The following is a 25,634-nucleotide window of genomic DNA, read 5'->3' on the forward strand; positions in this document are numbered from 1 at the left end:
AGAGATAAATCAGTACGCATTTGTTTATGGGCATACAGGAACGGGAAGTCATTCCACCACAATGAAGTAGTGCATCTGAAGAAAAAAAACTAATGGGCTTAACAGCTAGATTATCATCCCGGGAAATAGTTGATCTGGGACTCGAACCTCAGCTCCTTGCGTTGAGAGAGCAGCGCACTATGGCTCGACCATCTGGATTTTTTTTTTTTGCAGCATGGTATTTATTACAAGCGTTTACATGGAAAAGAGAGTTATATACAAGCTATATACATAATTTACAAATTAATCAGCCTGTAGCCGAACAAATTCAATTGAAGTATTCAACACCTCACTACTAAATCACGTCTTAAAGCAACACTAAAACAGTGGCTAAGAAAAAAACATCAATACAAAACACCAGCATCAATATACCACACCATATAACTAAAACAAGCCTTAACACAACTGCACTAAGACGGTGGCAAAGCAAAACAACACATCAATAATGGTCCCAGTCTGGTTTATAGCCACTATCTTTATAAATGTCACTCAGCTGGGGCACCATCTGGCTGAAATGAATACTAGGGGAAACGAGAGGCTCAGCATTCCGGTTCAACATCCGCGTTTTCCACGGGCTGCGCAGTCCAAGGACGAAAACCGTGTCAAAGCGTTCGTGGTCATGTTGGGTGGTCATTAGGTAAAATATGAGTTAGGGAGATGGTTTGGGTCCTTTGTGCTACTAGCTCTTGCCGGTGAGTTAGCAACGCTATCGCATTATACATGTAAGGCTGTTTATGCGTACACAGTTGTGATATTTTTATGCCGTCCGCATTGTTATTCGCGAAACCTAGTTATTCTATTGTAAAGCTGTGTCAAAATTCTTTGATGACTGAATTTCGCGGAAGCCCTTCGGGTTCGAAGTCGGTTAGTGCTGACGGTTGCATAAAAATAAAAGATGTAAACGATACATTTGTGCTCTTCATAAAACGGTTGGTCCAGGAAACGTGGATGAGTCACAAACAAATGATGTAGGTAATGCTGGTGAAGCAAACTGGAAACTATACTTGCAGTCAAAGTATAGACCGAAGCACAAGTAAATGGCTGATATGAGAAGTCTACGCAAACGAGGATTTTTCGACCTATTGCTTTTCATAAAAAACACAAATATATAATTTTTCGCATCACCTCGGATTCCGCTTATATTTATTCAAGGGTTACTCGATTATTTAGGGGCATCCCCCAAGGTTGAGTAGATTTGTAATAAGGGAGTAATTATAGTCACTGGAATCCAACAAATTGCAGCCATATGACTACAAAGAAAAGCTATACAGCTTTCTCAGAAACTTCGTAGTTAAAGAAAAATGTGTCCTGGTCCGGGGATCGAACCCGGGGCCGCCGCCTTTCCGGGGTAGTCGCTCTATACCAACTGAGCTACCAGGATCTTTTTTTTTAGGTGCATGTCAGTGAGTAATTACTCTCTTACTATATTCCTTCCGGCAAGCAAAAAAAAAAAAAAAGGAACCGGCCACCTGAAGATAATAAATAAAGCGATGTGGTGTCCACGTGCACATCCTTGGAGTTGGAGCGTAGTACGCTTTTACATATCGTTTATACAAAGCCGGTATTGAGAGCCAAGCTTGAGTAGTCGCGTGAGTGGAGCCTGTTGTAGTTTTTGCCATGTCGTCAAGCCGATCCGGTACAATACAAGGTCATCTGAGAGGTCGAGAGCGAAGCTGAAGGGGAAAAGAAAAGAGGGAAAATGAAAAAAAAAAAAAAAAAAAAAAACGGAGTCCCACAGAGAGGAATGGACACGTGGGCTCTGACCGCAAGTTTTAGTTTCATGGTAGCCATGCTTAGGCAATATATTTTTCTACACCAGAACTGCATTATCGTAAAACCTTCGGCACGACAGTGCTACGCCAGCTAAATGTCTTTGGCATTTTCAAAAAAGAATAAGTTTGGGTAAGTTAGAAGCGCATATTTAAAAAGTGAGCAGATTGACGCTGCCGATATGGAGCGTCAGTCGACCTGGGTGATGACGAAGATGCATCCATCTCCGTTATAACCACGGTCGCATGTTCTTAATATCCGAAGTCACGTGTTAAGCACACATCTCCGTTATGTAGAGGTTCACGTAGACGTTGAACTATCCTTGTTTCATGAACGTTAGAAATCGGCCGCAGTCGCTGCTGCAGCTTCGATATTGGCTCGCTTCAGGGCGTGCTAGGTTTCTCAGCAACGGACTGCATAATCTGACTCCTCGTTGTTCGACGGTCTCGGCAGCTTGTCTGGCACGCCTGTGATCTCTGTCTTTAAGAGAGGACGCATGCATATGACGTATTTACAAAGGTTAAATGAAGGAGTGGCGCAGATGGAGCTTAATGAAGACGACGATGTACAATGCACGGTGCGAGAGTGTTTCGTCGTTAACGTTTTATGACGACGACAATGTTTACCGCACAGCCAACGTGCTTAGATTATCTTAGATATCTTAGATTTGAAGAACGTTGCGCACAGCGCAAGATAAGGCGCCATCTGTGGAACGCATGGGGTACTAGAGATTAGAATAACGCGAAACTCGCGAATGAACGCAGCAGAGCTAACGCTTTATTGAAAACATTGCTAAAGCAATCTTGGACAAGTGGCAAGACACTCTTGTTCGTGTCTTGTCTCTTCTTCAGTCTACTGGTGTGCACTATGTTATCCGTTCAGAGCTTTCAGCATAATAACTCCTAAGGAAAGGATACTGTTTAACTACTGCAATGTTTCCTTTACTGATGAGAGAGGTATTGTCTGTGCATCAACTATGGCAGTATCTTAAACGCGCACAGGGCCCTTTTCGGTGTATAATTACGCGCAGATTGGAAAAGGCACTTTATCTAAGTATTAGTAGCTCGTAGAAGCACCTCATAAGGAACCTTATTCCCTCTGGAAAAATTGTCATTTTCAAGCGGAAAGCGACCCTCTTGCCTTGTATCGTTAAACAGGTCTTGCTGGGAATGTAACCAAAGTAAACTTTCAGTACAAGATAGACAAAGCGGAACTAACCAAAATGAGGTAAATGTGATAAAGTAAAAGTGACGCAATGCAATTCGCAATACAGAGATAATCTTCTAGAAGCCTCAAAGGCCAAGACTTAGAAGCCTGACAGACCGCTTTGTAGGTTTAGAAGAACATTTTGTCGAGCTAGATAGAGCACGGCTGTTCTTTCAGCCTTCTTCGACCTTTCTGTGTTCGTCTTTTATGTGTGCACAACTGTGTAACTGCGTGTAAGCATCGGGAGCTTATCCGACAGCTTGCGTAGCAACGTCCAACCTCACGAGACTATCACTTAGGACATAAAAATGAGCTAGTTCGTAAGGATTTATATCCCTGAAGAGACGCATACTGTGCACTGAGACAACGCCACTTCTTAACAGTGCATGCAGTTTGGGCTGCGACGTCTTTGCAACCGCAAACACACGTGACAACTTCGTTGTCCCCGCACTTGTGAGTCAGATCAGAATGTAGTAAGTGAATGGAATATGTAAGCGTTGCAAAAACTGCCAGGCTGACAAGTGCCGCCGCTTACTGTTCACTTTAGCTTTTTTGTGCTTTTAGAAGCCTCCGCAGGTGGCTGGCTCAACCTAGCATGTGAGTGGGCATAGTAATGTAACGCGTATTGATGTATATTCCCATGTGATCATTTTTTTTAGTCCCTTTCTCTCCCTCCTTCCTCAGCAGTGGACACCTGTGTACGTTTTCTCTTGTATGCGCGCTGATATCGAATGCGCTGGAGATTACATTTGCATACAAAAACGCATGCTTTTGTTTTGGTCATCACACAGTTGAAAAGCAGGAGGAAAACTAGACCCGTTTAGGGTAAACATTCGGAAGGCCGGACAGAATTGCTTAAATGCGCAGTTTCACATGGTTTTGGCCAGTGAACGGAAACAGTTCACCAATGAAAGAAAAAAAAAAATGGCGTCATCTAAGAAAAAGAGGCAAAATACCAAGAGACCGAAGCTATTGTCGCTTGAAATGCTACCCGTTTTGTTTTTGTTTTCTTGTCCGTCAAGTCTGTCGTTGAAGAAGTGTTACATAGCGAAAATGGAGACATCCGTGGTCATACACATTGCGGCATGCCAGGGTTCTAATAACTATGATTCAGAAGAAGCCGTTCAAACGATGATATAAGCGACGAAGTTCAGAAGGGGCTCAGAATGAATCCTGTTGACAATGACATCCACAGCTATGTTAAGGGTTAGTGATAAATATGCATAGGAAGAGGGGTGAGTCGGCTCGATTTATTCATGCATATGTACGGCAACGGGCAAAATTTCATCTTCATATCTCCTCCCCCTCTGTTAGCGGTGTTCAATCGTTTTCGTTAAGAGCACGCTGAACGCGCCGAACATTTTGAGAGCCCTGCAGAATCTGCACAATTGAGAAAAGCGAAAGCCTGAGCATTGCTGCTGCACACAGTACATCGCGCACCCCTTGCACAGCTTTTGCTAGCAAGGCCGGGGCTCGTGCCGAACAGTGTAAATTTTCGTTCCTTGGCGGGCGTTCGCGGCAGTGTTGCTGCAAGTGTGGGATTGTACGGTACACAGTCGCTCCTGTCTTGTGGCGTTTTTTGGCTCACATTGTCATCCTAAGCAGGTTAAACACTTTTATTTATTTATTTCAGAATACTGTCAATCCCGATTGGGATTATTACAGGAGTGGTAACATGGTAGTCTTAAAAACAGGTACAATGCAGGCCAGACAACATACAGGAACCAAACATACATAAAACACAGGCTATTACAGTACATGATATTTCACATTAGTTTTCGCAGCGGTTCTTCACATGTGCTGGTTGTAAAAAACAAGTGTTGGCCACGCCGTTTCTTCCAGAGCATCGGCAAATTTTTCGACTGTAGGCTGGGCAGCAATAGCAGGATTTAACGAATTTCATTCCCGAACAACTCGCAGAAAATAAGAAAAGCGAAAGGTATCATTGTTACAAAAGAATGCTTCTAGTGTGAAGTCGTGCTTATGTCGTGTCGGTCTGGTGTTTTTGTATCTGACGAAAACGGTGGGATTAAGCTAAAGAGCATTGTGTAAAATTGCGTATAAGAATTTTAGGCGTTGACGTTTTGCCCGAACCTCGAGGGTTGCAAGGCCGGCGCGGTAAAGAAGTTCGGTAGGTGAATCTGTGCGTTTATAGCCGGTATAGATAAAGCGAACCGCTCTTCTCTGTACACGTTCAAGCGTGCTAATGTGGCTTTTGCTATGTGGAAACCATACTATGTTGGCAACTCGAGCGCCGGTCTGATAAGGCTGACATAAGTGAGCTGTCTTGTTTGGCTGGTGGAATGCGATAGGGTGTGCGATGTGTGGAAACAGAGCCTTGTGCTTCATCGGCTTTAGACTGGGTCTGTCTACACAAGATATCACGTGGCAGATACAAAATGACATCCTACACCACAGGCCAATAAGGCTACTCGAACTCTTCTTAGGTGAGACGTGAGTAAAGCCTTGGATAATATTTCGCATGCATCTGTGTTTACCAACCTGGCAGACTTAACAAACTAGCTGGGACCCGTACCTCTAACTACACTGATACTTTCCTTAGAGACAGTACTGCAGAGATCCATCTGGGAGAACTCAAGAGCGGGAGCATCAACCTTGAAAAGAGAGGCACTCCACAATCAGCAGTTCTATCTCCATTTCTTTTCAATTCGGCCATGCTAAATATACCCTCGCTATTGGATAGCATCGCGCATAACAAACACTCCACATCTGTGCGAATAATATGATCTGGACAAACAGTGGATCGACGGCGAAATCTGAGTCTTTAAGGCCCTTCAGAATACAGCAGAGGTCGTTAAGATTTTTGTGCAACAAAACGGCCTCACCTGCTCGCCTGAGAAATCTGAGCTCCTGATGATTCGAAGCGGAACAAGGAAATATGAGCAAGCCCAGGACCACGCGGAGAGCATAACAATCTCTGTGGTTGGTAATCTGGTACTAGAAGAGCCGGTTTTCGGGGTGTTAGGTGTGTTAATTTATCGTAGCAGGTAAAGAGGCGAAGCCGTCAGAAGACTACAGACGAGCGCGCGCCCAATTGCCGCAGTACTTAGGAAAGTGACCGCAAAGCACCGCCAGACAAAGGAGAAGGATTTATGTAAGCTAGCGTAGGCTTTTCTTATTAGTCTAACCAATTACTACTCGCAATACTATCATCTTTGTCTTAAAGAGCAGGAATCTGTAAACAGTGTCATGCTTACGGCATACAAAGCTGCTCTCGGACTGCCCAAATTTGAAAGAACTGGAAAGGTTCTCGGGCTCGCTCTGTATAATACTCTAGATAAACTGATTGAGGAACACAAGGCATCACAAATTGAAAGGCTCTTTCGTACTGAAGCTGGGAGACATATTCTAAGCAAACTCAACATCAATCCTGTAATGGAATCGGTAGGCCGAACGACACTTCTACGATGCCTTCCGACATCAATCATTCATCAAACCGATATCTAAAAATATGCTTTGAGCCAGACATGATGGGAGACAAACAGCGCAAGCTAATGCGTTGAAAGTCAAGTATGATTGCAACCCCTCCAAACCCACCACAAATTTGCAGCATGGGGCGCGAGAAGAATAACACCGCTGTGGATAAAGCAGCCTCAGTTGTAGAGCCGCTAGTCATCCGAAATTTCTGCAGAGGCGCGGTAGGCAAGGCGGCTTCACGCATCTTGCAGGGTTGCACTCAACATTTCATTGAATTGGTATTGGTCCTAGCTCACTAAAGGAATCCGGGGAACGAGGAGGCAAATGTACATCCCGATTGGTCTGACGAATCAGAAGGTCAGCTCCTCAGACTCGGACCACCTAGGAGACGTTTCGACCAAGTATCATGCGATAACTAGCTACTATAAGGAGAAAAGACATGCTTACCTGTCTCCGCATGCAGACCTTAACAAAGCACAGGTCATGAAGCTAAAAAGAATCCAGACTGGATCCATAGCCCCCGCAGGTTGTCATTTATTACGAACGGAGAGTATAGCCCCGCATGCCTAAATTTTCCCGAACTGGCAACCCAAGTCCACATCTTACGGGATGTGAAGTCAAGCCTATTCATCGCATACTACTTCCAGCTCCCTCCGAAAAGAGCTGCGATCGACTGCTGCTCAAGCAGAAGAAAACGACATAGGGAGACCTTGTTAACTGGGCCTTGGAGGTCGCCCCTCTAAGGAGGTCACACTGAGGTGCGGTTGTCCACGGTCATCCAATCGTAAAAACAAAATTAGTTCCCCCTGTCTCGAGAACGGGGGCAGCCGCGTTAAAGGCTGGCTGGTAGGCCTTGGCCCATGGCAGCCTTCTCCGCCAGGTAGACGATGTTCCGCTGGAGCTCAGGGTCCGAGCTTTGCAGCAGGGTCTCCCAGTTCTCTCTACTAAGTATATTTTCCCCACCCCGGGAGAGTGCGGGCAGTCCCATATTGTGGTCGAGGGTCCCTCCCGCCCCACAACCACTACATTTATCATAATATCTCGTCTCAGGGTGGGGGCGGGGGTGATTGGCTTCTGGTGGAAAATAAAGTTTTTCAATCATAAACTATTCCTGTCCCCTGGCACGCGTTTTTTGCAGTGCTTCTGCAAGTGTGGAATTGGACGGTGCGCCATCGCTCTTGTCGCGTGGTGTTCTCAAAGCCACGTGACATTCTCATGTAAATTTACTTTCACGTGACCTTGTCATGTTATAGTCTTATAGTCGTGTGACGTTTTATGCAACTTGATGGTCTAATCACGTGATACTCTCATATCACTTGACATGCTCGTTCAACATGACTGGCACGTGACGTGGTCTTGTAACGTGAATCTGGCGCACAGTTGAGAACAGAATTAATGGAAATTGGGGTTCTTTGCAGTATTAGTAGTGGTTATTTTATTGTACATACAAAATGAAGGAAAAGATGTTTGCCAGCCTTGGTATGTGCTATCTGATATCTGAAGCACCTGAACTGGGGCGGCTGAAATAAAGGAATAGCGAGGAAGGTGTACAGGAATTCGAAGAGGTGAGTGATAGGGATAAAGGACAGGGTAGGTAAAATTAGAAAGAAATATATACACTATGGCACAATCTAGAGTAGTTTACTTGAGGCCCACCCGCAAATGTCTTTGGTCACTGAGCACTCGGCACATCGGGCGAACCTTCGTAATAGCTATTTGTCCATGTCACTGCTTACGACGCACGCACGCTGCACACTGTACAAAACTCTGACGGCCGACGACATTTGCGGGTGGGCGTCAAGCAAGCTACTGTATATTGTGCCATAGTGTATATGTTTAGTTTCATGTTTACCTACCCTATCCTTTCTCCTTATCACTCACCTCTTTGATTTCCTGAATCCCTTCCTCGCTATCCCCCCGACAGTGCTACATATAAATATAATTGGTTTATAGGAAAGGAAAGGCTCAATATCTGTCACACTTTCTATTCTACGGGAAGTGTGAGTTTGAACATGTGTACCATCGCTCCTGTCACGTGCCGTTCCTTGGTTCCAATTCTAGTGTGGGATTGCAGATGGCGGGAATGCTAGACAAGAACACATTTCAAGCGGCCCAATCAACCACTTACATCCCGCAATAAAAACAACACCTAGTTTAGTTGTTCCCACTGGCAATTCCCTCGTTCGTTACTGATTAAAAGTTTTCACCACTACCAACAGTTCAAGGGAGCAAACAGCGGAAGAAAGTTTTTAAGAGCGACTAACGATTGTAATGCAGCGCCAATTCCTTAGTTGGCTTCGCTTTCCTCAGCGGTTTTTGAATAAGCGGCTTAACACAAATTGAATTCATGTCGTCGCTAGATCTATGAAAAGCACCGAAGGTTGTTCCAGTTTCCAACGTTGCAGAGGGCGCTCCACAGATAGGATCACGTTTGGTATAACCAGATGCCCAGTCGGTTCCTCGCCCAGGAAAGAGCTCATTTCATTACGAGGCTCTCACACGTTTTGTACTTCGTAATGCGGTTTATGAAATAAGCCATTTGGGTAGAAAGGTCTTAGCAAGCCAAGGTATAGAAACCTGCTATTTATTTGCGTCCAACATGATACACAATAAATGAAATGTGGCATCAGGCGAGAATGGGAAATGAGACGACTCTTTTTCGGTGGAGTAACGAAAGCCAGCGCTTTACGAATACTTTTTGCATAAAGATACCCCGCATCGTGTTACGACTCCCTCCGTTAACTGCACTACAGAGCGCCTCTGAATGTCTGATATACGCTCCTATTACGGCATATGTAGACGCTAACAGGCACTAACACCCAGAAATAATGATGCGACCATCTAACTTAACCTGATGCAGTTTTCCTGGTCGTATTAAATACGGTACAAGTTATTCTGGTACCATCCAATATAATAACCTTAGAAATTAAGGCAGTGAAAAAATGAAATGGGTCCAATATTTCTACACAAGCAGCGACGATATTAGTTATGTCAACTTCGGAAATCCTCGCGAGTGACATAACAACACACAGTTACCAAGACGACAAAAACGTGGTGTTGGCGCACAGTGATCAAGTCGAAAGATGATATGTTTTTGGCAGAACAGTAAATTATAAATTGGTCAGAGTATCATTTGTCGAAATGTCCTGTGGGTACATCACATAACAAAAACAAAGCAACAGCCATGACATATCACTAAGCGAAGACTGAAAATTGTAAATATAATTGGAAAACCGTTACGAATAACAAGTTATATTTATTAAAATAAAAATGCATTGTAATGAAAGGTTATAAAGCGAAAAGTCCTAAAATTTCGTTCAACAACTTAAATCCCTGTCGCGATATCCTGCTCTCTAAGAGTATTTCACATTCAGCAAAAGTTAATTGTAATGCAGGGTTTTTATAACTCTTTGTATCTCAATAAATAACACATCATAACAGCTCTATTCCTCAAGTGTTTCTGTGCGGCGCTACAATTACCATATTGTTCATTCATTCCTTTCTTTTGTTTACACCATAGCTATGCGAGCAGGCTCAAGCGAAAAGCAAGCTTATTTCACTTTTTGCTAGGAGGCACTAAATCTTTAAAATGCGCTCGATATCGAATGAAATGTAACTACATCCTGGTCGTCCTTTTTTTCTCTATACTCGCCTTTATTGCCGACACCAAAGGTTACAGGAAATTATATAAGTCGTTCCTCGTCGAATAATCCTAAACTCTCTCGGCAATAACGGCAATTATCTGAATATGTCTCACAAGTTGTTTACATTTAAACACTACAATTACCGGTTTAAGTTTTTGTTATTTTAAAACAATAATCACGTTTATATGCCACTTTTAGTTTTTGATAAAACCGGTAACGGTGCAGTGAATGATATTTTTTTTTTCATCTGTGACTTTAAGCTGTTATTGTAGAAGTCCGCACCACTGCACTGCGTGAGAACATTTCTCCTCATTCCTTTATAAGATAGTATTCGTAGCACATATAAAGAGATATAAATTGGGGAGCCTTATTTTTTATAATGAGCTGCAAAGCACAAATGCAAAATTCCCACACATATTTTAGCGCATGAAACAGAGAATTGCTAAACATTACTCCTGGCTAAAATGCAATAGCTTTATCAAAAACCTCTCTTTTGGGCCGGGAAAAGAACGATCCTTGGTGTAAAAGCAAAAATACACAAGACATTTTTGCAAATCTTGGACCCCGAACAACAAATAACGAGTCTCAAGAGCAACCCCGCCGCACACACAGCACGCCACTAGAGGATAGGACGCGGCTCTGCAGTCGGCAATCGGAAATGTCGAAAGCTGACATTGGTTCACGGGTAATTATGCTTATATGCTATCCCGAGGAGCGCAAAACCGCAATACAATATATTATGAAATATTCTTGTTTCCGAGAAGTTCACTGTGAACACAAGCACTTAAGTAGCAAACGAAACAATGCCTCAGACGTACTTACACTATTTTCCGAACCGAGACTTAGCTGGCCGTCTCCAAGTCATTTAAGAACAAGCTAATGCACCGTTTCTCGACGTCCGAAGCAAGCGTACCAGCCCCAGAAACAGCGGCGTGCGGTCGTCTGCTGGCAAATAGCACACCAATGCCGTCAACTCTATGCCGCAGAGCCCTTTGGCATTATTTGAACTTTACTTATTTGCTGGACAAGCTCTGAAGTTTCCTACTCAATTTACTGTTTACTTTGCTAAGCCACCAAGAGAACCACTTATCTACTAAAACGCAACATCTTTGATAAAGTTGCAATGTTCGGCCTGTTTATTTCCACCCTTCTTGATTATTTTTCATAACAAAAATATTGTAATCTATTCGTCTGGCTTCCCCCAATAACCTTTACGTCTATTGGAGAAATTCAAGGGCTTCTATAAAAACAAAATGTAATCCGCGGACCCTTAATTCTGTCAAAGAAACAATTCCGCTGTTCAAACATGAAATGCTTTTAAAAGGAAAAGTATGATGACAAAAGGGAAGTTTTTCTAGAAATCCTGTGAGGCTTTATATTCCAATTTTACTTGGCTTGGTTAAGAAATGCTATTTGGTTTGGCCTATATCAACAGAAGTACTTCGATGCTCTAGTACGACGAACGAAAGCAGTAAACAAAAAGAAAAGCGAAGTACAGTAGGCACGCATTTCCAGTGTAGCCAGCGCTTTATATTTGCCCAGAAAGTAGAGCAAACAGACTTATACATCGTAACAGTTTCAGCTCTGCAATATTTGTTTCATGTTGTTAAATTTCTGCCCTCAACCCAACCTTTCTATTTCGTTCACAACCGCATCACCCTCGGGGTGGAGGAGTGGCCAAACCGCTCGGAAACAAGGACAAGACGTTTGAATTGCACATGGATTTTGAAGCTTTCGCAACGGACTCGCTTTCCAATTTTGGGAGCTCGGGGATATGGCTTTCCTACATTTTTTTTCACGTCTTAGGTGACAAAGACGGCTCGTGACTTTACAATGACAGGTCCGTGATGACGAAAGATGACCAATACTGTGTTGCTAAGGCACCTTTTCCGAGTTGCAAGTTTTAGGCTAGAAGCAATTTTTCTTCGTGGCTGCCGTTATTTGCGGTCTCACGAGCCAAACCTTGTGCACAGCGACCCTGATTCCGGAAACTGACTCCCTTCTTCATCTCAGATAGATCAATCAGATCAGCGGAACACGATAGACAATTGCGGAATGACAGTGTCTTAGCGCCATCTCTTGATTTAGTAATTATCGATATAGTTCGTAATGATCGCGTTCACTTAACCTATTGATTTCCGCGAGCCCACTGTGTCCTCTGACTAAGGTCTTCGCAGGCACGCCGGTCACCACCCGAATAACAGTGAAGAAATCACGCAGCAATCACTGCTAGAAACCTTTATCTCCATGTCCTTCGTTTGGGTGATAATGCCAGAATACCTAAAGAAATTACGGGCCTTGTGTTTATTTGTCAAACATGCTTCAAACCGCCAAGGCTGCCACGTGTTCCGAGCCGAAAATTGCGAAGTGCATAGCTGCAAGGTTAGAAAATGGTAGGTATAAGATAATTCGGTTAGCCCCCGCAAAGCATTCTAGTCATGTAACACTTAAGCACTCAAGCTACAAATGCAAGCCAACATGTCACAACGCCCAATATGAGCCCATAAATACCGTACGCAAATATGTTTTCCTCGCATCGGTCATAATGCCCCGCATCCCGTTATGTTAGCTCGACTGCATATATCACTGTTGCTAGCGTGCACATACGACAAATCAGAGCTGTAGTTGCGGGCTGCACTTTATTTTCTTGTTTATCGAAAAGTAGCTTAGGTAAAGGGCTTTGCTGAGTCGGCACTTGGTCGAGAAAACACTCCGGGCATATCTGCATGTTCCCGTAATGTCGCCACTGAATGCTTAACGCACTGAGATGGCCGCTCCGTTAGGCTGACAGTTCCAAGTACACTTTACTTATTCTTTGGTGAGTACTTAGCTCGTAAGTGTTCCTGTGCAGCCCAGAACGCTTGGTAACACAGCTAGTTCCTTTCTTCTCGTGGCTTCTATGTCTGCAGAGACCTCAGTGACGCCATTATGATTCGTTGAACTTGCAGCAAGATGACAATAAATGTTTAAGGTCTCTGACGGTTAAAACGCCCGCTAGCAAAGCACGGTGTAGAATTTCACAGCCCGGGGAGCGATGGCACTTAATGAATTGTTTTGAGGATATGCACAATCCGGTATCTGTTCGAGAGCATCGCATTATCACCTATATCTGGTTTATAATTGAACACAAAATCTAGTTGCGTTGTAGTGGGTAAAGAAGGTAATTCTGTCGTCTTGCCTGTAAGTATGTTCCAGCAAGGGTAATTCTCTCCCATTCGGAGCATCTTTAACGAAGTCAAGTTCACTAACTTGAACGTGGTCCTTCTTCTGTACTGGCACAGACGCGCGATAATTATTGCAGAATGAGGTCCCAAAGTGGACCTTTATTTATAAGGAAGTAGAAATGGGGACTTGGAGGAGCTAGACTGTGGATCTTCAGTAATGGGCGTGACATGCTTTTTAAAGCATGAGAAAGTAATATAGGATGCAACAGTTTCGTCCACCCACTGGAATTCTTCTCGACGGCTGTGGTATGCAAGCCGCTTATGTTCTCCTCTCCGCAGGTACCTTTCCTCTTGTCTGACCTAAGTTGTTCGAGACTGGTAAAGCTATCGCCTCGCTGAGCTTGAGGCTATCATCTTTCAGCGACGGAAATGAATTCATGAAAGACTGAGCTGATGGCCTCACTGAAAAATGCTGGCCGACCTGCATCACGGCAGCACAGCCTTGCTCTGTGGGCGGTAAGATGAAATCGATGGTCCCATCGAGAGCACCTCCCTCCCCTTATCTTTGTCTCCTTTCCTACGCTGCGAAATTTCGATCTTGATGGAGAATACCTGCGTCTACTTTATTACATCAGCTGCTCACAGCCATTTGAACGTGCACTTTGAACACTCCATATATTTACAGGAATGTGGAACCCCCCCCCTATAGACCTCCCTCTGAAAATACACTGTGTTCGATTACGCGCGCAAACATTTGGTTTTCGTCTTCATGAAAGGAATTTGTGCTTATTGGTGAATGTAGAATATATGTTTTATGAAGTTTATTTTTCTACCAAACAGAAAAGGGCCCACATCATGATAAAATAATAAAGGATAAAAGCCTTAACGTAAGTTCTGGGCTACTCTAAACAGAAAGGGGAAGTAATCGCAATCCCGTTAATGATAACGCGAACACGCATAAATTCTTCTTTAAAAGGTAATTGCTACTTTCTTCATCCACAGTGAGAATCGTGCCAGCTACTCAAACTTAACGGTGCATGTTAGGGGCGCAGCTCTTTCCAAAAGAGTGCAGCATGCCACTATACGTGCGTGAGTGCCTTCAAAGATGTGAAATGGGTTTTAGGTTTCAGGTGCTTTTAAATGGCATAAGTGGTAGTAGACCTTTGAGAAGCTGTAGAGATATGTTTGGAGCCTAGCACTTTCCCACCACTGCAGACAGCCTGAATGATATTGATATATAGGTCCGAGTAGGCGAATTGCAGAGAAGCGTTATTATGGTGTCTGGCCTCTATCGTCTCAAGTTTGCTCTAGACTGCATACAGTGGAGGAGCTATGAGGTCCTTATAGTTAGCCCTATGCGTATTACACCATCAACGGGTAGTGAAGCATCGCTTTCTATGGAGGCTCCGTTGACTGTTGCAACACACACTGCGCTGCTCCGCCGATCCGAGCCTTTAATCCAGTGTCCGTGCTACGGGCGTGTTCGGGAGCCCGGACTTCGCTTTATCAAGTTGGGCTCGGTGTAGACTGGATTAGGCTCAACGAGTACGTGAAATCTGGGCCACGACCTACATTGGGAGGAGCTTTTGTGAGCGCTGCACAAACTTGTATAAGGAGCATGTCCATAATGCCAGCTATGGTTGCGTTAGGCGCGTCAGGTTGGAGATAGTGAGAATGTTCTGAAAGCACGTAAGCCAACGTGTAGAACTTCGAACGTGCCCGCCAAGCAATCCATATGTTCTGTGCTTACTATAACTGAACGCAGTTTATAGGCGTGCTTTGCATTCACGAAAACGATCTATTTTCTCATGAGAGAGTTGTTCGGTGGACTTTAAATCTGGGATTTAACTCTATGCCGCTTGTGCTTTTAGGAGTACTTTCTTGGCCTTTTTTATTTATATCTGAGGCGAGTACTTAAGCTTCTGTTTAAAAAGAAACATGTCAGTAGATTGCCTCGATACCCAAGGTTTTTCTGTGGTCTGAATGACGATATCAACTACGTGTCTCCACAGTCTGCTCGCTGAAACCATCCGCAAAAGGATCAGCGGTGATGTAGTCATATTCGGACTGGTTTGAAGATTACCTAACACGCTCACAAACATCCGTGCTCTCTGGCTGTTATCAAATATCAAAACTTGAACGAGAGCAGAGTATCTATAGCAAAAAAGCGCATTTTCGATCTCCCTGTTTCTGCCAGACTACTGATATATCGGCTTCTTGTTAAGGTGCAGCAAAGGGGCAGTATAGGATATAGCATAAACAAAATTTCAACACATGAAGTGGTTCAATAAAAGGACATGTAATGCAAAAATGCGAAGAAGACTGGTTATCGGTTTCAGTACAGTTGGGAACTGGAAGAGGTATAAAATATAGCAGGGTGAAATAGTTAGCGACAAAACTCTGCAACAAAAACTATTCTAGGGAAAAGTTGAAAGGTACTTTCCGGGTGCTGGCAGTAATCAGGCGGTAAAGAGTTACGGTGGCTTCGTCCATTACCTTGGATATCTTCCTTCACTCAGGTTGATTTCTCTCATCACTTAAGGCTACTTTTGTTTTCTGCGCATTCGCCAAGGTCTAGCGTGCAGTTTTAAGGCGAAAGGCTATGGCTCACGACACTCCGGCGCGTCTCTGCGTGCATCCGCTGTAGCTGCCAGTCATCTTCAGAAAGATAAGGATGGTTTCAGTACTGATAGTTAATCAATCAATGAATCAGTATTTGGTGTATGAGCACTAGTTAAAAAAATTAGTTAATTAATCGATAATTATTAGTTATTCAGTCAAATAGAATTAGTTAATTATAATTAGTTATGCATTCGCGCGTAATTAGTAAATAGTTTACAATTATTACTTAGTCATTCAATAACAATTAGTTATTTAGTAAGTTTTGAGAGATCCTAAATGCACCAACTGCACATGCGCTGTGTCCTCGTGCGCAAACCTCAACCGACACCAGAAGCCACCGCAAATTCACACCCTGAATGACGTCACAATTGGCATCCAGCAGCAAGAGCCACTGAACCAAACCAAGCAGCGACAGTGGTCGTTAAAGGAGGGAGGAAATGTCCGCCAGTTGGTGATACATTTCAAAATTAAAAACAGCATCGATGACCACCCTGTGTCGTCGCCTCCCTCTGTCCTGTGTCTGCTGCGGTTTTTTTAATTTCCAAGCGCCTAAAAGCTTTCGCCTCTGCGCCCTTTAGATCGTCATGTGCTCCCTGAATATTTCCAGCTAGCTCTTAGCAGTGATTTAAGCTTCCACCTTTCATACAGCGGGGATCAACATCTACTAAAGAAATTTTGAAACATTTAGGAATATTTCGTCATTGACTCAGTTGTTTACTTAAAGTCTGGCAGGAGCAAAAATGTGACCAGAAGAGAAAATTCGTCCCCAAGTCGGCGTTCCCTCGCTTTTATCATCGTCCCTTTCTCTTTATCTCTTTCGTCGTCTCTATTTTTCTCCCTTTCCGTGACAAGGTCATTATATGTCGCTTCGTTATCCTCTATAGTAATTCTTTATTTCCTCTCACTTGGATCTGTCAATCGCGTTATGTTTGTGTTGCGGATTTGTTTTTTTTTTTGTTTTTTTTACATAGACCACTGCAACTTTTTCTACCAATTTACTACATTTCACTACTAGCACAATACCTTTCTAGAGCGATAAACATATTTCCTATCCTATCCTACTACATTTCAACCTCGCAAGAACCCAGGTTCTATTGAATATCATTTGGAGTCGTATAGTCAGGCCCGAATATTGATGAAACCAAGTTAAAGCTGTCGAATATGCTCGTAAGCTCAATCTTCGCAAGTATCTGAATCATCACACGTGCCGATACCGCAACTGAAGTGGAATGCAGGGGCATAACCCTATCGGCGTTTTTTTTTTTTTTTTTGCAACATCGACCGTAAACTATCACAAGTATTTGTGCAAATCCTTCGAGCTAGCTGTCAAATGCGGCGAAAAACCCCTCCAATACAACTCCTTATACTTAAGCCTTCGCTCAAGGAGGCCAAATCCGGAGGCTTCTAGAAATGTGTCAAGACAGGCTTGATAGGAGAGCTGCTTTCGTAATGCTTTTTCAAAGGTGGCAAAAAGCGAACGGGTACGATGTAACGTAGAAGATCGGCACAGCCGGTTTTAAACGCGCCGAAAGGAAGGGTCTTCCGGGTGCGAAGATGATCATGTTTTCAAAGCAGCTTTTCTTTTGCTTTGAACCGGAAGAGCTGCGCCCTGCTTCAAATACTGAAGGTTCACCAACCATGAGGCGTTTGCTCAAGGAGCGCGTGAATCCTCTTTTCTACCAAAAGGCCCCAAAACATGCGCCATTCTCTGGTAGGATCCGTGAAAAGCAATACGCGCATGACCGGTTCCAGCGAAGCAGGGTAAATATAACTAAAATAAAAAGAAGCAAATCCCCGGTTGGTGAAGAAGCATTCCTTGTTTGGGCACATTCATCCGTTCTGGGCACATTCATGCGTGCGATAGAAGATGAGCAAACAAATAAAAAATAAAAACGTGAAGAGCTATGAAGGGTTCGAAAGAACCAGATAAAAGAATTCAGTTCTTTTCATCCGTTCGCAGCGATGTTCGCAGATCTTCGTAGCGTCGAAGATCTTTTTCTCGACACCTGGTTGTCGTAAAGCGCTCGCAGATATGGTGTCTTGAGCTTCCGCGTTGAGTCTTAGTATGATTGCGAACCTTCGTTTACAGGATCTTGACATAAATACTGGCACGTGCTCTTTAGGAGCGCTTTTATGAACCGCGAAGGAGTTCAAATGAATGAACAACTAACAAATGGGGAACCGGATGGGGTGTTGCTGAGTGAGATGGCTAAGTGGCCTTAATTTCATCTGGGAGAGCTCTGCGAGAGCTCATTTGCGTAGCCTTTCGATGCTGCATCTGCGGCATCGAAAGGCTACGCGAATGAGCTCTCCCAGTTTTCTTGCGCTGAAGCTAACTGCGTCATGCTGATATCAAATGTGTGCGGTTGCCTACAAAAAATCTGCTTATTAGAACAAACTTTGTAACCGGACCTACTCCTTAAAACGACATTGTTCTATCTATACAAAGATATTTTGTCACGCATTCATAATTGAGATATGTGCAAGATGCTTAACACATCTTATAATGATCGCTAGTTAATTTAACATATAGTATATCATCTTGAGAGTAGCAGCGCGAAAAAACGAGGATATAAAAGGGCACAAGAGATGAAAGTGGAAGCTGGAGCCCAGTTCATTTAAGTCTGAGGCCCACATTTATGACGCCAGTTCATAAAACCACGATGTAAGGGCTCTCTTCGAATTCAAAACCGGCCCCAGCAGCAAAAATGTTAGACGATGATTAGTTATGCTCGCTGGACAGGTGCCATTCCATGTGCAGAAGAGTAGTTTCTTTTACAAGGGGAGTGGATGACCCACTTTACATCCAGTTACCCGTTAACTGCAAAAATATGTAGGAAACAATTATCTGATTCCATAAGAATCACATTACCATCAATGATACTGATGACAACGATGAAGAGTTTATTTTCTTTTTACAGGAAGAGGGGCCGGTGCAAAAGGCCAATTGACCTGACGATCTCCCAGCACCTGTACTAGTGGCAGCGGTGCGCAACATATACCAAAAATGCACAAACGTGATAATAATATGGCAAAACTATGAAGACCTGGTGAAAGCTTGTACACAAACCCAGGTGAAAAAAGGACACGCACTAAATATATATTATATACATTGAAATTTAATAGCATGAAAATGCAAGTAAATAAGCACTGCATCCTCGGTGGAACACTGATACGTAAAAATTATAATATAGCGGTGATAATATACAAAGCATGTGAACAGGCCCAGAGAGCACAAATTATACAAAAATTGAATATTTACTAATGACTGACAGATGAAACTTAAAAAAATGGCATACAATAAGCAAAATGAGTAACAGATATATGCTAAAAACGAGAAAATCTTGCGCAATTTTTATGTTTGTGTTGCTCAGTTTCTAATATATACTTTATTTTTTTCTTAAATCTGTTGAGAGAGGTTAAATTTAGTTTCAAGGCTTAATACATTCAGGATGTCTGGTACCTGATATTTCAAACTCTGTTTGCGTAGTTTGTACGGATCTTTGGTACAACTTTCATTATTTTGCGGAAGGGGTATCTCGTTGTCGGAGTATCATTAGTGATTTCATATAATTGATTTTTATGTATATGGTGCAGCAAACAGAAACTATAAGTCTGATTCGGGTTTAATAAACTATATGTTCTGAAGAGTGGACCTGTTGGCAAATTTAATGGTATACCATAAAATCTTTCCACCACCCGCAAGGCTTTTTTTTGGAACACACGTTTTTCAATATTACCGCTTGTCGTCATTCCCCAGACTAAAATACAATACGATAGCTTAGAATAGAAAAAGGCATAATATATAGCTAGCTTAAGTAAAACAGGTATTAAAGATGCGATCTTATAGAGGCAACCAACAGTTTTACTTAGGAGCTAGTCAGGCCACTAGAGTCCATTTCAACGCCAAGTCACCCTGCTCGCTTGTTGTCTATGACACTGCTCCCACCAAGCGATAATACCTTCCTCCTCAATTCAAACGCAACATTTCTCCTCTTACCATGGTAATGACAACCCGGATGGTTGCCGTGGAAACCAACTTTATGTTACTCCAACTACTATACCTATTGCATACTTCCTCAAGGCAGTGTTGGTGGCATCTTTTTCAGTGCTCTGATGAAGTGTAGCTAGGATAATCATATGGATTTACAATACATCATTTAGCTTGCAATGTAATTTGCATTCGTTATATCATATGGTTGGCATCGTTTGTATGAGGGTATGATAATAATGATTTCTTACACAGATCCTGGTATCACGTGAATAATATAGATAATATAGGTTGACCACAGTTTTCTGAGCTCATACATTCGTTGATATCATATAGTTTATGATGCAATAAGCTCATGCAATCTTGATTTTTATGAGATCATACAAATATCATACACGCTTTTCCTCAATAGGGTAGTACTGCTGCTACATCCACGTGAAACGCAGTGAAAGGGAGCTCCACAATTGACGTTCTAAGAGTATTTCTAGCTTGCGATCATGCATTTGCCCACTCTGACAATGCCTTGCTTATTCCATGGTAACCCTTCGCCTCCTTCCAGGGTAGAAACTCTTTGGATAGTTCCCGTGGCTGCAATACTGCTGTCGAGCCGACTACTAAAATTAATAACAATAATAAGTACGGTACCAAGAAAGCCATGGTGATCCAAACATGGGAGGCTGACATGGACGGACGGGTGCAACAGGAACTTGTGAAGGACAGAAGCCTGCATAAATAGAATTCCTAAAATACATATCACTTTTACCTACTGCGTCAGTGGGTGTTTTGACGCGCTAATTGAAGGATCAATTTGTAGATGGAAAGATTGTCCCGTCTCCCTTTTAAGGATGGAACTGACCCAAGGCGTGATTTTCATCTCCAGCACGTGCCATCTTCGGCCCGTCGGCACGTGCCTCTTGGTCGATAAGCACGCAAAGAAACTCTGCCTGAAAAAAAATGTCAGGGATGATCAGCTGAACAACTGTCAGCTATTGGAAAATGCGAGAGCCTTACTCTTTCACTCCCCGGTCAATTACAATTCAGATTATCTTGTCTTTAACTCGTTGGTCTGCTGCATCTCTGACACTATTCTTGTGCAATCTGCATTTGTAATCGACTTTTTATTAAACGTTTTCTATTTTTCTTGGTCGTTCTCTTTGCGGCGTCTCGTTCTACTCTCAAAGAGGAAAAATAATTTCATTATCCGCACTTGCCATTGCGGGTACATGGAGTCTGCACTCCGTCGCCGACGTTGCACGCCAATAATAAACGCCGATACCACAGAGTTCCCACCTTCATAGCATTGCTGACGCTGCCACAGCGAAATACCCGAAAGTATGAAGACTTCTAATACTGCGTTATGCACAGACAAAGAAACACTTTATGGTTTACAAGCCTCTTAATACACAGTAATATAAGTGCGCTACAAAAACGTGACAAAGAGAAGTGGACAACGACGGCACAGAATGAGGCACTTAGTCCGAAGTAAGTCCTTGAACAGCCTCGCCTGCCGTCACCATTCACTCTTGACAATTCTTCATATTCTCCTGTCGTGCTCCGTAGAAAGCCGAAGCCAGCCACAAAGTGCTTGTACATCCGGAAGGCAGGTATCATAACGACATTTCCACGACGCAGTGCGGGCTCGACAGGATCACACGGCGATGATGGGAGACAGCACTGCTGGGTTAGACAGATCGATGTATCGACACAAAATAGAAGCTCATGTACAAGAAATGAACTGTAGAAGAACGGCTAATTGGGCGAGTTGGTGAACCATGGCAGACAGTAATATAAGAGCACAACACAAACGTGAATCTTTTTTTTTTGTTTTGGTGCCGGATCCACGTTTAGTGTACACTACAGTAGCGTCCATTTCGTCTTCACCCGAGAGGATATTCGCCTATAACACCGACAAATGGACTTCAGTTCGCAGCAGCATAAATATTTTCCTGTCCGCTGCTGTGAGTTTTCCCCGTCACCATCCATCCCCAGTTCACCCCCTCTAAAGGTATACTATATAACCTTGACAGATGGTTTCAAGTTTGGGCATAGCACTGATATCCGTGTTTCGTACAAGGCGCGCGGCTTGCTTACAATGTCAGATACTATGAAAAATGGGTACGCTCAGACGCATTTTATGTCTACCAGAGCATAGGTACGAAAGTAGTTCTGAGAGGCTGCGCATTTTTTTAACTTTTTCTTTTTTCTAGCGCTGAAATCTGCATGTCGAAACTGAGTTGTAGTTTTGGTCATTATAGAGTGTTTAGAGCAATCTAGAAGATCGCTTTGCTTTAGATTTTCACCTAAGGAAATGGACAAAGCCCATTCTAGATCTCTCAGCTCACGGACAATACATTGGGCAAAAAAATAACCGACACCGAAGCTTAATTATTGAAATATCTGAAGGACGCTATTCTAATGCGGAAATTGAAACGAATTAAAAAAATAAAAAAAAGCTAAGAACAAACTCAAGATTTATAACCGCACTCAATTCGAAGCAATGACTAGCTAATTACTGATTACAGTGGCTAACCTTGCATAGCTTAAATGAATATCTGTCGATGTCGACAGCTTTCATATTTCACTTCTAGCAAAACAGCCTTAAAGGTCACAAGAACAGTCGTAACTACGATCGCAACGAATAGTAGTGTGCGAAAAAGGACACTTGGAATCCACCTTTAAGGGTCTCACGCGGTAGCATAATGGTTTTCGTTTGTGGCTCACCTTGCGCAACGCGGGTTTGCGCACAATCTAATCAGTTAACCGTTGATATCTTACCTCCTCTTCTCTTCTTCTATTATCTTCCGCATACATGTTAGCATACATTTGTAAGCTCCCTTGTTACATGAAAGGCAATGTGCCGCTCGACTGGACTTCTACGCGCGAGAGATAAGAGTTCGAGTGCTTTTTCTACATGTTTGTGGCTTCGGCCGGAGTGCACATAACTTTGCGGAGCAAATATCTCTTTCCTCCTAGCGTCACAGTTTGTCGTCCACGTGGCGTAGTAAAACCGCAGGAACGACTCCGAAGCCATTTGTTTCGGCGCCTGCTGCTTCGATGTTCTGACACCTACTGTCAGCCTAGAATCGTCCTCGCGCGCATTTTTATTGTTTTGGCCACAAAGACCGAAGATAGCGCTGCTGCAATGTGGAGGAAGGGAGCCAGGGAGGCATAAAAGAGTTTAGCAATCCGTACCACGGGGCGTAAGTTATCGTTTCTCGCACGCCGGGATGGCCACCAAGGTCGCGAATGTGCAGGTGAGGTTACTCTGTTGTTTCTCGCTCTCGCTTTTCGGGAGTTTTGTTACTCGCTCGTGTATGACCTGTAGCGATTCTGGGCTTCCGTGCGACCTTCGCCCCAAAACCAGCACGTGCGAGGGGTATGTCATAGGAAGCTGCCTGTTCATTGTTGGCAAACAAGAGGTATTCACTGAGTGGAAGCCATTGCTAGTATGATAAGATATGTTACGGCATGGTAAGATATGCACGTTAGGAGATCTGTCATGAGAGGCATAACAGGACATGGTACAGAGTTGTACGTATGGTATGGTCTGATATAGTATCGTATAGTGTATTATCGTATAGTGTATCATGTGGCCTGGTATGGTAAGGTATGGTACAGTGCGGTACAGCTTTTTATGGCGTTGGATGGTATGGCATGCCATAGTAGTATATGTACAGTTACGAGACATTGCATGAAAGGCATAATGTGACACGGTACATGGGGTACTGTATGGTACGGTGCTATTTTGTATGGCATATGGTATGGTAGGTCATGGTATACTACTCGTATTTTATGGTGTGTTCTGATATAGTGTGGTATAGTACGGTATGGTATGGTATGGTATGGTATGGTATGGTATGGTATGGTATGGTATGGTATGGTATGGTATGGTATGGTATGGTATGGTATGGTATGGTATGGTATGGTATGGTATGGTATGGTATGGTATGGTATGGTATGGTATGGTATATTATATTATGGTATGGGTGGTTTATGCTTTATAGTTTATGGGGTTTAACGCCCCAAAGCGACTCAGGCTATGAGAAACGCCGTAGTGGAGGACTTCGGAAATTTCGACCACCGGGGGTTCTTTACCATGCACTTAGATCACACAGCACACGAGTGTATTGCTTTTCGCCTCCATCAAAAAAAGGCCGCTGCGGCCGGGATTCGATACCGCGTCCTTGGGCACAGTAGGCGAGCGCCCTAACAACTGCACCATGACAACATCATGTTGTAATAGTGAAGATCGTTTTTTTTTTGTTGCTGTTTTTTAGTGAAAAGTAGCATCCCACGTGGGGGGATAAGGCCACGGGTGCCCGGTGCTGCAGTTCGCAGGCGAGGCGATGCACTAGCTCATTGCCTGGGATTCCAGCGTGACCAAGAATCCACCTCAGTGTTACAGTGTAGAGACGTAGTTTGGTGAGAGCTTTGCGTAGATCATCCTGCAGTTTCGCGGCAATGCGACCCGTATTAATGGCACGAATAACCTATATTGAATCTGTGTACATTGTATATCTTGAAGGGTTGGGAGTGCTAGTGAGCTGGCGACTATTGGTAGGGTCTCGAGAGTCGCTGTAGAAAAAAGACCTATGTAAGGACCGAGGGTATATGTCACTACCTCACTGCCGCGCTCAATTGACTAAACAGCCGCTCCGACGTTAGTTCGTTATGAATCTGTGCCGACGGTCGTCAAATCAGTAGGATGAATACGATTGGAAATGCGAGAGGAACGTCTTCCTGTGTTAGTATCGGTTACAACGTATTTTTTTTAATATTGGTTACTGTGAGGTTATCTGAGAGCGTCAAAGGAGGAGTAACGATAGGTAGGCCAATAGATTTGAATGCAGCTTGCTGAGGTATCCAACGTCCTTGATTTGTGCTAGAACAACGCGCCGTTTGCCAGTCTCGTTGTTGCCGTATGATGTCTCCCAGGGGCACCGTATAGTATAGGCGTTCAGTGGACATATGTACAGGGACGTTAAGGGCAGTCTTGTGTAATGTATGAAGCGCAACCTCAATCTTATGTATTTGGTGACTGGTTAGGTCATGGTATAGAATAATAAAGAGAATTTTTCAATGTGCAAATGAGTGGACAAGATGCCTGACTTGACCCTCGCGTAGCCCGGCTTGCTTATTGACCATGCGGCTGACAAGATCTGTAAGCTGATTGCAAACTTCAACGGCTGAAGAAACATTTGCCGTATTCGTTTACTCATGAATGTGAAGTCCAAGGATCCGGCAGGATGATACGCAAGGGATAGGGTGACCTGCCATTGTAAGAGTGATCGTTATCAATGTCAACACAAATCGAATTGATACTTTAATAATGCTGTAAACGGGGATCATGGGGCAGGCGAAGCCAGAAAAAAATCTTTGACCACAGTCACGATACTTCACGAGTTCTCCTCTCGTCATATACATGCTGAAAACGTTGCAGATAACAGACATGGCCATATAATGAAATTCTATACTTGTAATCAATTTTGTAGCATTCTTCGTGCAAGCAAATGTGCCCGTAGTGTACAAATTGTGGAAAAAAATCTCATCGCTTTAGATTGTATACATTCAACTTCATTATTGATGTTGCATAATTTTTATTCCACAGAATAGACATTCTATCCTTGACCTTCCATACCTCTGCCGTCCTTCTCTCCTTCATTGGCAAGCTTCGTGTCTGCTCTACGTTTGTGCAGGAGAGTGCGAAGAAAAGAAAACGAACTCAAAGAGCAATCAGCAGCCTCAAGCATGACAGCAAGC

This window comes from Amblyomma maculatum, chromosome 11 (assembly GCF_055883805.1).
Source record: "Amblyomma maculatum isolate TAMU_Amacu chromosome 11, ASM5588380v1, whole genome shotgun sequence".
Taxonomy (NCBI): domain Eukaryota; kingdom Metazoa; phylum Arthropoda; class Arachnida; order Ixodida; family Ixodidae; genus Amblyomma; species Amblyomma maculatum.